The sequence below is a fragment of the Macaca mulatta genome, chromosome 2, assembly GCF_049350105.2.
Source record: "Macaca mulatta isolate MMU2019108-1 chromosome 2, T2T-MMU8v2.0, whole genome shotgun sequence".
Taxonomy (NCBI): Eukaryota; Metazoa; Chordata; class Mammalia; order Primates; family Cercopithecidae; genus Macaca; species Macaca mulatta.
In genome coordinates, this window is record NC_133407.1 from 106,333,431 (window position 1) to 106,347,739 (window position 14,309).

The window sequence follows — 14,309 nt, forward strand, 5'->3', positions numbered from 1 at the left end:
AAAAAATTAAAACCTGGTGTGTGCCAGGCACCGTGCTGGGTGTTGAAAGATAATTTCCCCTCAGTGATAATAACATACTGTATTTACAACATATTGTATTATGTCATTGTAGCATAACAACCCAATAACAACAATGCCCAAAGCATTAGACTTTGTAACTTTCTCATTCATCATCTCCTGGAATTCTCATCCTTTAAATGTTAAGACTACTGTGTGAGACTCATTTTAGAGATCCGTAAATAAAGGTTCAGTGAATCTGAGTCATGGCCAAGTCATGCAGTTCATAAATATGAAGGACTTCCAGGTGGGCCCTCCAGTCACAAATGCGATGCTTTTTCCACTCAATCAATCTGAAAATTCCCACACTTGGACTTAGCCCTTGCATTTTGATATCTAGTCTTTGGAAATTTTTTTGTTAAAAATAAATATCCTTGGAAATTAGTTTGGTGCATCAAGCATTGTCCCAAGGGTCTGGGTCTCAGGGGCATCTTGTATAGACAGAGGAGAAGAAAGGGCAATACTAGATAATGGGCCCTGGGTCTGGATTTGGGGAGGCCTGGGCAGAGGACAGCCCCAGGGGAGGCATGGAGGCAGGAGCCGGGCCTAGAGGGATGGGGAAGGCCAATGCTGGGGAGGAAGCACTGATAGGGAGGGCAAGCTCTGAAGCCCAGTTTGACTCTCTTTGCGTGTTTTGCTTGGGGAGCCTCCAAGACACATGCATGGAGACTCAGCCTCAGTCTTCTAAGCAGCATCTTCATGAGAGGGCTGAGGGAACCTCCATTTCTGGAGGCCACCGATGCAGTTTTCTGCTTGGGACTGGGCCGAGAGGGCATGCGGTAGACAAGCAGAGCATTTTCTTTGTGCCATGGACACAGAGACCTGTTCCTCTTCTCCGAATCCAAGAGGGTCCATCAGACACTGCGAGGCACTTCTCCTGTCTTTGACTGAGAAGTCAGAGACTCTCTAATTAGGCTTTCTCCCTAATTCTTGGAAGGCAGCGGCCCCAATGCATATCATTTCCCCCAACAGCGTCCAGCACAGTGTAGATGTGGAGGATGTGGGCAACAGATGTTTCGACTGGTTGTTAGCCTCCTACATCTTATATTTAAATATCTCCGGAGTTGTCCAACAGAACTTTCTGAGATGATGGAAATGTTCTATCCTGTGCTGTCCAACATAATAGCCACTACTTGCAGGTGGCAGTTGAGCCCCTGAAATGTGTCCAGTGCAACCAGGAATGGAAATTTTTAAATTTTAATTAATTCAAATGTAAATAGTCACATGTGGCCAGTGGCTCTCATATTGGACATTGTAGCCCTGGACCAAGAGATATAAACTGAAGTGCAGATGGAGGCCAGGCTTCTAGCATAAGTGAAGGAAGTGGGCTGGGTGTAATGAAAACACCGCCTATGTTTTGTTTTTTTCAGGTTTAATTGAGCTGTAGTCAGAGAAGTGTTCATCTTCTGTAAGAAAAACAATAAGGCAAATGAGATGCCAAAGGCAACTGTCCTTCCTTGGTGTTGGGAGACAGTAGGGAGTTGTGGGGCCTGTGGGGAACTTCAGGGGCATATCATTGAGAGAGAGTGCCATACTCTACGCCAGCCGTATAGGGACCTGGGCCCAAAGTGTAACTAGAACTTCCCCTTTTTCGAGGGAAGCTGGAAATCTGAATTTTTATGTGAAATATCCTGGATTTTAAATATTGGTTCAAATTTATTTAAAACAGTACAAGCCAAGCAAAACACATCTGCAGGCCAGATTTGGCCTGTAGGTCCTGTTTTATAAGCTCTTCTCTAGGTCTCATCCTGTATGAGTCTCTACCGCCTCCTGGAGACTAGGGTGGATGTCCGGTGAAGAGCGAGGTGGATTCTGTCCTGAAGTATTCCTAATTGGCTCGGCCTCCCCTGTTGTCACGTGTTTAGTCAAAAGAGAGGAGAAGTGCACAGGGAAGGCACAGACTTGCTCCCCTCCCCTTCTTCTCTGAGGTTGCATCTTGGCCTCTGAGCAGCCAGGGAGCAGAAATCTCTGGAAGGTTGGAAAGGTATAGCCCAGAAAGAAACTTGCTTTATGTTTCAGCAGCAATCCCCACCCCTCTTGATCCCAGCCCCACTCCCAGATCTGAGAGCAAAATATGTGGCTGTTAATACCAAGGCAGCCAGAGAAATTTTCCAACAAATGACAGGGTCTCCAAAATTCCATCTAGCCTGTGGTGTTCCCACACTGGCACTCTTGTGAGCTGGAACAAAATGCTAATTCAGCTGTGGATGTGGAGAGGGCTCCTGGGGCCAGCAGGGCTGCAAAGCCCCAATGTATAATCAACGTGGAGACTGGACCAGGGCAACCAGCAAACTGGGGGACATAAGGGACACTCCGTTGACATTCCTGCCTATGGGGCTCTTGCTCTGAGCACAGTGCCAGGATCCCTGCCATGGAGTTGATCCCATGGGCATTGCTAGAAAATTACCATCATGGTAATAGCAACAATCCTAATGACAGCTAACATTGACTGAACTTAACTGCATGTCAGGCTCTGTTTTGAATGCTTTATCTACAACACCTCATGTCACTCTCATAGTGTTTAGTAGAGTGATTTTATTTTTATGATTGACAAGTCACATTCTTTTCCTGTCAGAGTGTCACCACCATAAGAGGGCTTTTGTCTCTTTTGTTCATGATGTTTCTCTTCTGCCTGGAACAGTGCTTGGCTCAGGAAATACCTGCTTAATGAACTAATGAATGGACCACCCTATGAAGGAGGTACTAGGTACTGTTATGACCCCCATTATACAGATGAGGAGATCAAGGCCCAAGGTCACACAGCAAGGACACAGTGGAGTTGAGATCAATGCCCACAGTGGAGTTGGGATCAATAGCCCATGTGTTATTTGCAGCTATGCTAGGCTGGTGATGGCAGGAGGCCACGGGGACCTGGCCATCTCCCCTTTAGGCCCAGAGATGAAACTTGTCAAATAGTTTGGGGACTGGAGAAAGGTCATGGTCCTGTGGTCAGGGACTGAGGGGTGCTCCCTGTGACCATTGGGGTGTAGGATACTCAGTTCCTGGCTCAGCCTGTGCCCCGTGGGCTATGGGTCATCCACACTGAGTCTCAGGACTTGTGGTCTCCTTGGAGAATGTGCACAAACTCTGAGAGGCCATTTGTCTTTCTGATGACAAGTAGGTCACTCTGTCCTTGGAGCAGAGAGCTGGCAGCTGCACGTGCGAAGAGCCCTGTACAGAACTGCACATCCCATGCACCCTTCATAGGCCGAGCAGTTTCAGAGCGGAGGCTGGAACCTGGGCTGGAATCATGTCCAGGCCGAGGGGCCCTGCGATGAGCAACCCCACCAGCCAGGGTTCCTCATCTGGGACAGGAGATGAATGATTTTTTTCTTCCTGCCCACACTCTACCCTCTGCTACCTGCACCTTGGGTGACATCTGCAACTCCATTTCAGAGAGGCAGAGGATCATAGTTTTGTGTGTGAAGTGTCTGGGGTCGAGTTGCTGGGTCTGAGGGTGAGAAGGCCTCAGTAAGTCTTGCTGATCCCACCTCTGGCCTCTGCTCCCTGCTCTTCGGAGCCCCCTTTTGGCCTGACTTTCTGTGTTTCAAGTGTCAGGTATTACATGTTCAAGCTACTACTTTCACATGCATGAGAGACAGAGAGAGAGAGGTGAGTGTGGAAAGAGAAAGAGAGAGAGATAGATCTGGGATCCACAGAGATGGAGAGAATCATCTTCAGATTGGAAAACAACACATGCACGTTCTTTTTCAAAGGTGTGTCTCCCAGGGGCCTCTCCTCCATGGGCTGTTCTGGCCCTCACTGGGTGCAGATTCTTCCCTCCTCAGTTGTACCTGGAATAACAACTGCACAATAGAGGAGTTCTCCTCCTCTTCTTCCCCCTCATAGCTTATGTTTATTGAGCATCTATTGTGGGTCTAGAATAATGGTAAGCATTTGACAGTTATTTCATTTAATTAGTATAATGGCCCTATAAGGTTGTGTCTTAGGTTGGCTTCCTCCAGAAGGAGACCTTGAGACCAGGATTCCAGTGCAAGCAGTTTATCTGGAAGACGTCATCAGAAGACAGCAGCAGGTAGGGAGGAAGCGAGACAGGGAAGACAGCCAGTGCAGGGTGCATGAGAGGGCAGGTTCCTGCTGGGGACTTCGGGGGCTCGGTCCTGCTGGGAACTTCTGGGAGACCTTGAGGAACATGCCACTCTTAGGAGTTGTCCTCCCCCACAGGTAAAGAGGATGGAGTCTTTATTCGCCAATTCCTGTCTACCATAGGTTGAGGGCTGCTCCTGGGGGTATTAGCTTCCCAGCAGGCACACTGCTGCTGACCACTTCTGAAGTCCTTTAAGGGGTCTGGGACATCGCCTTGCTGTCCACTGTATGGAGGACATTGGTTGTGATGAGCTCCAACACTGCAGAAGACGCAGCTGGGAGAACTCCTAATGGAAGGGGTCTCCACCCAAGAGCTGGTTGGATGAAGGGTCAGCTTTTGTGGAATATTCTGGGGGCCTCATATCCAAGAACCAGGAGAGGCTGAAGGAGAAGAGGTGGTGGGGGCAGGGCAAGCGATGGAGACGCACTCGGGACTGGGCCTCCTGGCAGAGTTTGTGGCTGGTGGGTGTGTCTAGCGTGGACCGGGAGCTCAGCTCCTTAGCCCAGGTTGCCCTTTGCTGTAGCTTTTTCTTAGCAGGGTAATGTTAATAATGGGAGCGACCACCTTTTGAACAGTTACTATGTCCCTGTGACTTTTATAGAACTGTATACGCATTAACTCATTAAACACTCATATCAACCCTAGGAGGTGGGTGCTAAGCTTTCCACCATTTTAGAAATGAGTGAAGAGCTAGGATACCCGGGACAGGTGTCTCAGCAGGAGTGTGCGGCGGGCACACTGCCTCCTGCTATGACAGACTGCCTATGTGAGTGGCCCTCTCCTCTTGGTGGCTCTTCCTCCCACCTGCTCACTCCTGCTCCCTGTGACCTTAGGTGCTAACCTGGGATTTTCTGGTGCCAGTTCACCTGATATCACTTCTCTGGTTATAACTGGTGCTGACTTGTTCCTCCATGGCTACTAGTGATGCCTAGATTTGGGTGGAGGGACCCTCTAATCCGTGTCAGCTTCCCTAGGATTCACAGGGTGGGAAAAGCCTCTTTGTTTCTTACTGCCACAACTATGTCATTTTGTCTATTGGCTTTTGGACTTTTTTTTTTTAAACCAATATGCATAGGTATACATTCTACATTGTGACCCAATATATGTGCGTGTGTGTGTGCACATGTACATATCAGTGTGTATAGCTGAAATTAAAGTCTCATGAAATAATATACCCTGATGACTAATTTTTTTCCTCTCTTCTTTTTCTCTTTTCTTCCTTTTCTTTCCCTTGTACTAATGGGTTCCAATCACAGTGTGACAATCTGATTGAACTCCTCTCTCGTTTTAATGGAGCTGCCCCTCTTCTGGAACTTGGTTCAGGTTGGTGGGTATGAAGCCAATTTGGAAGGCAGTGCATGCATTGTTGCATTTTCAAATCACCGCTCCTGCCTATGTATTCTCCACATTCTGGACGGAGCTGGTGCACACTGGTGCTTCTCCTCCACAGATAGGCGCCTTCCACATGCAGCAAGCCCTGGGGTGAAGGTGCTCAGCAACCTCTGTCCTGGGTCTAGCTGTCAGCCCCAAGCCTGCCTCCCCACTGTTCCTCCCAGGGCAGGGCTGTGGGGAGGAGCTTGTCTACTCAGGCTTCAGTGGCTGGCTCTCTCGCAGCCCACCCTGATGTACTCAGATTCCTGAGGTGGGCATGCGGGGCCTGGCCCTCTTGGCCCCCTGGCTGCCCAGGGACTCCTACAGTAGAAAGGCATCTTAAAGAGGCCATGCCTCCAATCTCTGCAGCAGCCAGTGTAGGGGTTGTGTTCGTTTCCCATTGTTGCTGTAACAAATGAACACACATTGAGTGGCTCAAAACAACACAAATTTTTTCTCTAAGGCTCTGCTCGGAAGTCCAAAACCAGTTTCACTGGACTAAACTCAAGTTGTCGGAAGGGCTGGTTTTCTTTGGAGGTTCTAGGGGAGAATCCTTTTTCTTGCCTTTTCTGGCTTCTAGCAGCTGCCTGTGTTACTGGCTTGTGCCAGGAATTCCTCTATCTTCAGAGACCATCATTCCAGTCTCTGCTTTCATTATCACTTTGCTGTCCCCTCTTCTGTATTCATTTCTCCCTCCACCTGCCTCTAATACAGACACTTGTGATCACATTTAGAGCCCACCCAGCTAATCTAAGACAGTCTCTTTCTCTCAAGAACCTTAATTTTATCACATATGCAAAGGTCCCAGGTCCCAGAGATTAGGGCCTGAACATCTTTGGAGTCAGTATTCAGTTAACTACAGGGGCTGTCCAGGCTCTGCCTTGAGGACCATGAGTTCTTACCCATCATCGGTTGGCCCAGTCCTGTGAGAGCGGTCAGGCTGGGGCTGTGTGCTCCTGGGACCGAGTTAGACCAATGTGGCCTTTCCAAGGCTTTCTGACTCCCATCTACCAAAACAAGAAAAATCAGTAGTTACTAGATATTTAACAAGTAACTGCTGTGTTCTACCACTTCCAGAGGTAGGGATTTGCTCTTCAGTCAGGTTCCTTTTTGAGTTTGTGGATAGGCAGCCAGAGTCTTAAAAGCAGAAGGAGATCGCATAAACAGGGGACTCAAACTGGAGGCCCCTAGGCCAATCAGCAAGATTCTCCAGGCTTGGCTTTTGATGCTAAAGAGAGAGATGAAGGAATCTGGGAAATCTTCTCCCAAGACAGCAGCCGTGCCTACAAGACCATGCATTTCCATATAATTCTATTTCACACATCGGAAGGCGAACATTCCCTTGGCCCACGCTGCATATTATCTTTGTAACATTCCTCTGTCACATTTCCCAGAAGATGAATAAGATCAAGCTCAGGTTCTCAGGAAAGCAAGCAGGAAAATAACATTCATACTTTGTGAAGAATATCCTTCTCACTTTAGTTGTAGAGTGCTGCTCCCAAGGAATTAACTGTACAGTCATTCAACACATGGATGAGGTGATGGACAATTTCATTGTCATTGTATTTTGGGGCAAGGTGGGGCACGGAGGACAGTGAAGATTAATTTCTCCTGCTTGCTAGTTTTGTCTTTGAAAATCTGGCCTGGACTCCTTTCCTCAACTGAGTTTTACATTTCCATGAAGACAGGAAAAGCTTTGTTCTTTTGAGACTCTATGGCACCATCATGAACTGGTGGAGATGCCTGGGTGCCTGTCACAGAAAGGTAGAGGGGATTGAGTCCCCATTTCCCTGCCTAGGAGGAGAACTCTCTCCTTGGCTCCTCTTCCCCTCCTCCACCCCTGCCCCGCCCTGTCCACCAGATGCATCATTCCAGACGCCTCAGTGTTGGGAACACCCAGTGCCAGATCTTCACCTTGGCAGAACCCTGAGCAGGGCCCAGATATTGTGGGCCTAGTCCAGAAAGCTGACCCCAGGTCATGTGCTGCAAGAAGTTCCACGTCATGACACAAGCGAAGGAGCAAAACCCTTCCAGCTGCTGCTTTTCTCCGTGGAACTTGATGATATGCAGTCCAGGAAAGCCATCATTCCTTCTAACGCTGGATACAGCTAAATCCAAACAGCACGTGGCCACATCTAGCCTGCAACGGACTTGGCCTGGCCAGAGCAGGGCAGGAGGCCAGAACAAAGAAAAGGAGCCAGATATTATGAAATATTGGTCTGTGCTCAGCAGGCTCATGCAGCCTCTAGCAAGCATGTGGACAAGAATGCAGAGCTTGCCTATTTGTTTGTGAACATGAAGCTGCAGACAGGGAGCTGAGGGGAAATACTGATTAATTTGATCCCTTTCAAAAGAGAAGAGCTGATATCCAAGGTGAGGGGCTATGGCTACTTACTTCCAGGGACACTTTATTTTTCCAGGCGCCTCAGTGAGACATGAGAGGAGGTGAGAAAGGTGAAGGTGGGGACAGGTGGGCCTCTGTGGGTGTAATTAGACTGCTGGCAGTCAAGTTTGCTTTGGAGGAAGAATTTCTGAGGGGTAGGGAGGCTTCCTGTGAGGTGGGTCCTTGCCTCGCCCCTTCCCCTTCTCCTGCAGGCTCCAGGGGTCTGACCGGCTGCCTGTCTCTCTTCAACCACCCTCTTTCCCACCCGCAGTTGTGGCTCCTCAAGGCTTCCTGGGTGCCCTGCCCTTTCTACTGTCACGTATGCCCTCCCTTCCCTTTGGGATGCTTTTTATTACTAAAAGTTACACAGCATAGAAAGCTCGCTGATTGGAAGTTTTGGAAATCAGCTTGCTAGTCTGGTGTTAATAATCGCTGGTCTCCTTTTAAATGTGAGTGGAGCCAGGTAGGTCCGCAATCAAACATTCTTCTTCCCAGAATCCTCCTTGTCAGATGGTTTAGTTTGTTTCTCAAGACTGACAATCCCAGAGGCTGAGTACGTGACATAATTTTCCAACTCTGCGGTTTTATTTTGTTGAGACAAAAGACTCAGCATGTGTCCTAAGACTGGAGGAAAAATTGATGGCGTATCAATTTCTTAAGGGATTTTCAAGGGTAGTTCTGATCTGGACTTAATTTTTGTCTGATTTGCTGTATTCAGAATCTGACTCTCTCATAAGTTGGGACTCTACTGTACCACAATTTTTTATGCTTGCTTTTGTGTTTTTATTGGTCTGAGTGATCTGCTGCTGTTTATCCTTTAGTATCGCGTTTCTCAAGCATTCTGTGGGCTCCTGGGGCTCCAAGGACCTCTGCCTTGGTTTAGAGCTGTGCTGTTCAATATTGCAGCCACCAGCCACATACTGAAATGTAGCTAGTCTGAACTGAGATGTGCTGTTTGTGTGAAATACACATTGGATATCAAAGACTTTACAAAAAATGTAAAATATCTCATTAATAGTTTTTATATTGATAACATGTTGAACTGATAATATTTTTATGTATCAGGTTAAATAAAATATATTATTAAAATCAGTTTCAATTGTTTCTTTTTCTTTTTTAAAAAATTTGGCCACTAGAAACTTTGAAATTTCCTGTGTGGTTCACATTGTATTTCTATTGGACGATTCTGAGTGAGGAAAACATTGGTTTACAGCCATCTCATTCTTCAGTTCTTTTATGCTTGAAAATGAAGCTCAACAATTCCCACCTTCCTTGTTTCCAGACCTTTTTCTCTGATTTTCATTTCTGAATGTTTGAGAATGACAGGTGTTCATTATGCCTTAATTCTCTTACTCAAATGTGCCTGGACTCCATTTGATTAATTTATTTCTGCAATGAATCTCTAGGGCACTGATCTCAATCTTGGTGATCCTCCTGACTCACACAGCAAAATAGCTACTTTACTTAGTCCCATAATCCCTTCAGATTATGTCTAGTACACTGTGGATAAATATGCATTTTAAAAAGAGAATAGATGTGTTAAAAGTAAAACCTTAGAGGACGGACATGGTGGCTCACACCTGTAATCCCAGCACTTTGGGAGGCTGAGGCAGGCGAATCACCTGAAGTGAGGAGTTCGAGACCAGCCTGGCCAACATGGCAAAACTGTGTCTCTACTAAAAATACACAAATCAGCCGGGCGTGGTGGCAGCCACCTATATCCCAGCTACGTGGGAGGCTGAAGTGGGAGAATCGCTTGAACCAGGGAGACGGAGGTTGCAGTGAGCCGAGATGGCACCACGGCACTTCAGCCTGCGTGACAGAGTGAGACTGTGTCTCAAAACAAAACAAAACAAAAAATAATAATAGATGATAGACAGACTCAAACTCAAGTCACTCCCTGCCAGAGTCATCTTGTGTGTGAAGGCAGTCTGCTACTAGATCAAAGGTCTCAAAGTGGGGCTCAGCCACTTCGGTGGGTACACTAGACAGTCCACCAGGTGCAGCAGGAAAATATCAGAACTGCTGTTTATGTTTATTTTACCTAATTCTTTTATGATTTTAAATTTATTGTCCACGTTTTATAATGAATATATTTATGTAGTATTACATGCTTCTAATTTGTAAATAGTGGGAAAAAATAGTTTGTAAATATTGGAAGGATGTTCTCAGATTTTTTGCCAGTAAAGGTAAATGACCAAAAAGTTTTGGGACTACTGGCCCAGAGAAGGTGATTTTGCTCCCTAGTGATAATTGAATCCCACTACTGTATCAGTGACTCTTTTGAATATACGCACTTCATTCATTCATTCATTCATTCATTCATTCATTCATTCATTCCTTCATTCATTCACTCATTCTTTCATTTAGGATCTATGAGGCTGTCGTTGTTTTGGTAACATTTACCTGCCCTCTGAGAGCCTGGATTCTGACTCTGTTATTTTCCTGCCTGCCTCATGGTTGAAGAACTTTGGCAGGCTTCAGGTGTTTGGGAGTGGCAGAATGAGTGAGGAAGGCCTTTTTTCTTAAGCTTCCCGAGGTGAGTTTTTAGTATTTAGCATGTCTTCAATGGGGAGAGATGTCTGGGTCAGGCCATGGAAAATAAAACCTGTTGACTTCAGGTGAAAGCTATTTCATTGGCCAAGGAGATGTTTAGCTGCTCAGAGCGAAGGCTAATGAATGACTTCTCACCTAGCAGTTGACACTGCAGATGTCAGATCTTGCCAATAGTTCCCCCAGGTTAACAGGGGGATGACTAGGTTAACTGATCAGCTGTTTCATTGCTTAATTAAGACACAAAACATAAACTAGCTTATGAGTGATCATCACACAAGAGCCCACACCCACCCACCCTCTTCTCAGGAGAAGATGACTCACTGGATAGCTCAACTACAGCTTCTCTGGAGTTCCTTTTCATCATTTATCAAAAATGAGGGTGGAAAACTGGAACAGTGCTTCCCAAACTGTTCTCAATTTTGGCCATTATTTATTCACTCCCCTCTCTGGAAGATGAGGATTTGGGCCTTTCACCACGTTTCCCCACCTCCAGTACAGACACATCATTCTCATCCATCCATTCCCCCAATATACTTAGGTAATAATTTTGGTGAGATCAGTGTTTACATTATGACTACTTAAAACCTATTCACAGCTATATTAGCTTCGTATTGGTGCTGTAACAAATTGCTAGGAACTTGTTGGTTTAAAATGACACAAATTAATTTTCTTACAGTTCTGGAGACTAGAAGTCCAAAGTAAGTCTTATATGGCTAGAATCAAGGTGTTGGCAGGGCCGGTTCTTTCTGGAGGCTCTGGGAGAGAATCCATTTCCTTGCCACCTCTATCCTTTAGAGGCCACCTGCATTCCTTGGCTTGTGGTCTCCACCTCCATCTTCAAAGCCACCAGTGCAGCATCTTCTCTCTCACTGACTCTGATTCCCTGTTTCAGTCATCACATGGCCACCTTCTTGCTTCCCTCTTAAAAGGATACTTATGATTACATTGGGCCCATCAGATAATCCAGGATAATCTCCCCATTTCAAGACCCTTAATTTAATCACACGTCCAAATCCCTCTAACCATGTAAGGTAACTTGTTCACAGGTTTGGGGATTAGGACATGGATATCTTGATGGCTGAGTGCTATCCAGTAGTACCCCTTATCCTTGGTTGCACTTTCCACAGTTTCAGTTACCCAAGGTTACCTGCAGTCTGAAAATATTAAATGGAAAATTCCAGAAATACACAATTTATGTTTTCAATTGTGTGTTGTACTGAGTAGTGTGATGAAATCTTGTGGCATCCCGCTCTGTCCTACTTGGGACATGAGTCATCCCTTTGTCCAGTATATTCACGCTCAGACGCTCTCTGCCCATTAGTAACTTAGTAGCTATCTCAGTTATCAGATGACTATTGGAGTATTGCATTGTCCATGTTCAAGTAAACCTTATTTTACTTCATGATATGGCCCCAAAGTGCAAGAGTAGTGATCCAGCAATTGGAGTATGACAAAGAGACGCTGAAAGTGCTTAATTGAAGTGAAAAGATGAAAGTTTCTCGACTTAAGAAAAAAAATCGTAGGCTGGGGTTGCTAAGATCTGCAGTAAGAATGAATCTGCTATCTGTGAAATTGTCTTCTGAAGAAAGAAAGAGAAATTTGTGCTAGTTTTGCTGCTGCACCTCAAACTGTGGCAAAAGTTACAGCCACAGTGTGTGATAAGTGCTTGGTTAAGATGGAAAAGGCATTCAATTTGTGGGTGGAAGACATGAACTTCCAGGAATGTGTTCTGATTTATGGCAACTGGGTTTGGTACTGTCCAAGGTTTCAGGCATCCGCTGGGGGGCTTGGAACGTATCTTCCAAGGATAAGGGGTGGGGACTGCTGTATATGTTATGATCACTTTTCCTTTCCTGGGCACCTTTCTGTTTCTCTGTAGTAAGTAATCCTCTTTTTTGTTTCCTTAGTTTTTTTCATGTACTTATCACAAGTTAACTTCCTCTTAATAGACTCAAGCACACATCAATTTCACCTTCTTTGGAAACCCCCTGCCCAAAACCTTTTGACCTGCCCCTTCTGAGCTGGTCGCTTTCTTGGTTGCTGCACAGCCGTTGGCTTAGGATGCTCCTTTCCCAGCATCCCACGAGTCTCTTTGCCTCTCTTGGGTTGCATCTTTGTTTCCTGTATCCTGTGTCTTCCTCTTTCTTGGCTTACCTCCTGGTTTTAGTGGAGTAATGTATCCAAAAGCTTGTTAAAAGTGGCTACAGGAGGGGTAAATCATGTTGAAATGTTATATGCCTGAAATTGCCTTCATTCTACCCTCATATTTGATTGATAGTTTGGCTTGAGTATAGAATTATAAGAAATAATTTTATGTCAGATTTTGAAGGCTTTGCTCAATGGTGCTCTAGACTCTGGTATTGTAGTAAAGAATTCCACAGCCATTCTGATTCTTGATTACTTGGTATAAAACTTGTTTTATTTTTTTCTCCCTCTTTCTCTGGAAACTTGGAGGATATTTTCCCCAGTGTTCTGAAACATTACATTGATGTGCCTTGGTTTGTCTTAACCTGGTTTTCTAATAACAGAGCCCGAGGCTGGAGGCTTATGTGCTGTTATTTGGGAGTACAATCTCAGGAAACACCCAAAGAGAAGCAGGGAAACAGGAGAGATGATATGGCGATGTATTATCAAGCTGGCTGCTGCTACAGGCAATTGATTGTGTGATCCTATGGACCTATCCAAGAAGCTGCATAAATTGAATTCAGGACCACTTGAATTTACCCACTGCCTTCAGTCTCCCAATGATCAAAGCTTTGCTCCACTTGACATAAATTTCCCTATACTTCCGGATTGTGTACCCCTCAGTATCACACACCTGGTAGTCACAGGGAAGCAGGTGAGAGGCACAGCACAGCCAAGTGGTGAAGCTCAGGATAGGTGACCCCAAGCAGCCATTGCTATGGAAGTTTTTGCTTTTAATGGCTGCAGCAACCAACTGTCTCCATGACCGTGGAAACAGGACATACTGTTGCTAGGGGGTGATCTCGTCAAAATGCAAGTGTGTGGGACAATTGCAAATAACTGAATTCTATACCACTAAGGTTTCACTTTTTAGCCATTGTGTTGGATACCTAGGGGGTCCTTTCAATAATTCAATGTTCAGCATGTAAATGTTCTCTTAAAACTCCTGTTTTCAGTATAGTCCCCATGGCCCTCAACTGTCCCACATGTCTCCCAGCATGTAGATTCCCTGGTTTTCTCTCTCCATAGAACAATCTTCAGTCTTTTGCTGGGTGCAGGAGGGGCATCTGCCTGACTTCACGGTATGGAATAAGAGATCTGGGTGTCTAGCTTCTTCTTAAGTTAACTTTCAGCCAATGCTTTTGTTTTTTATTCATCTTTACTGCCTCCTCTGGAGGCACCTGGCAGCACCAGTCCTTGACCTGTTAGGGGCTCCCTTGGTGTAAATCATGTTGAGTTTTGACCTGCCTTCCAGTTTAGGATTCAGCTTTCATGAGTCTGCTAAGGCCATTGCTACTTATTCACCTGCTTTCCAGCTTCCTGAATTTTGCTTTTATGGTTGTCTGCTTTCCTGTTCTCTTTATCCTTAGGGGTTTGTTCTTTAAATATAAGAACACTTTATTATTATTTTCATATTTCAGGAGGAAAGAAAGAGAATGGCAGGTGCTTAATCTACCATTTTTAGCTGAACAATAGCATTACTTTTCTAAATCGAATTGTCTGGTTCCAAGCCTGTCCTCACCCAGGTGACCTGATATCAGTCAGACAGCCCAGCTCAATTTACCTCTAGGAGCCTTGGTTGGCTTTTAAAGCAAAGGCCTTTTTATTCTATCCTGGGGCAGAAAGAGGTTGGCTTCCAGCTCTCCAGGT

The 14,309-nt window shown here is 45.6% G+C and overlaps 1 protein-coding gene across 2 annotated transcripts in view; it reads left to right on the forward strand.

Annotated features, from left to right (window-relative positions):
* GASK1A (golgi associated kinase 1A) overlaps nt 1-14,309 on the forward strand; it is an 84,224-nt gene that overhangs the window by 14,247 nt on the left and 55,668 nt on the right. The window contains exon 1 of one of the 2 annotated variants that reach the window (XM_077992267.1): nt 7,767-7,909. The exons of the other annotated variant lie outside the window; for it this stretch is intronic. The gene's annotated coding sequence lies outside the window, so the exon portion shown is untranslated. Of the gene's footprint in view, nt 1-7,766; nt 7,910-14,309 lie in introns of those variants that run through there. 2 annotated transcript variants of the gene reach the window in all.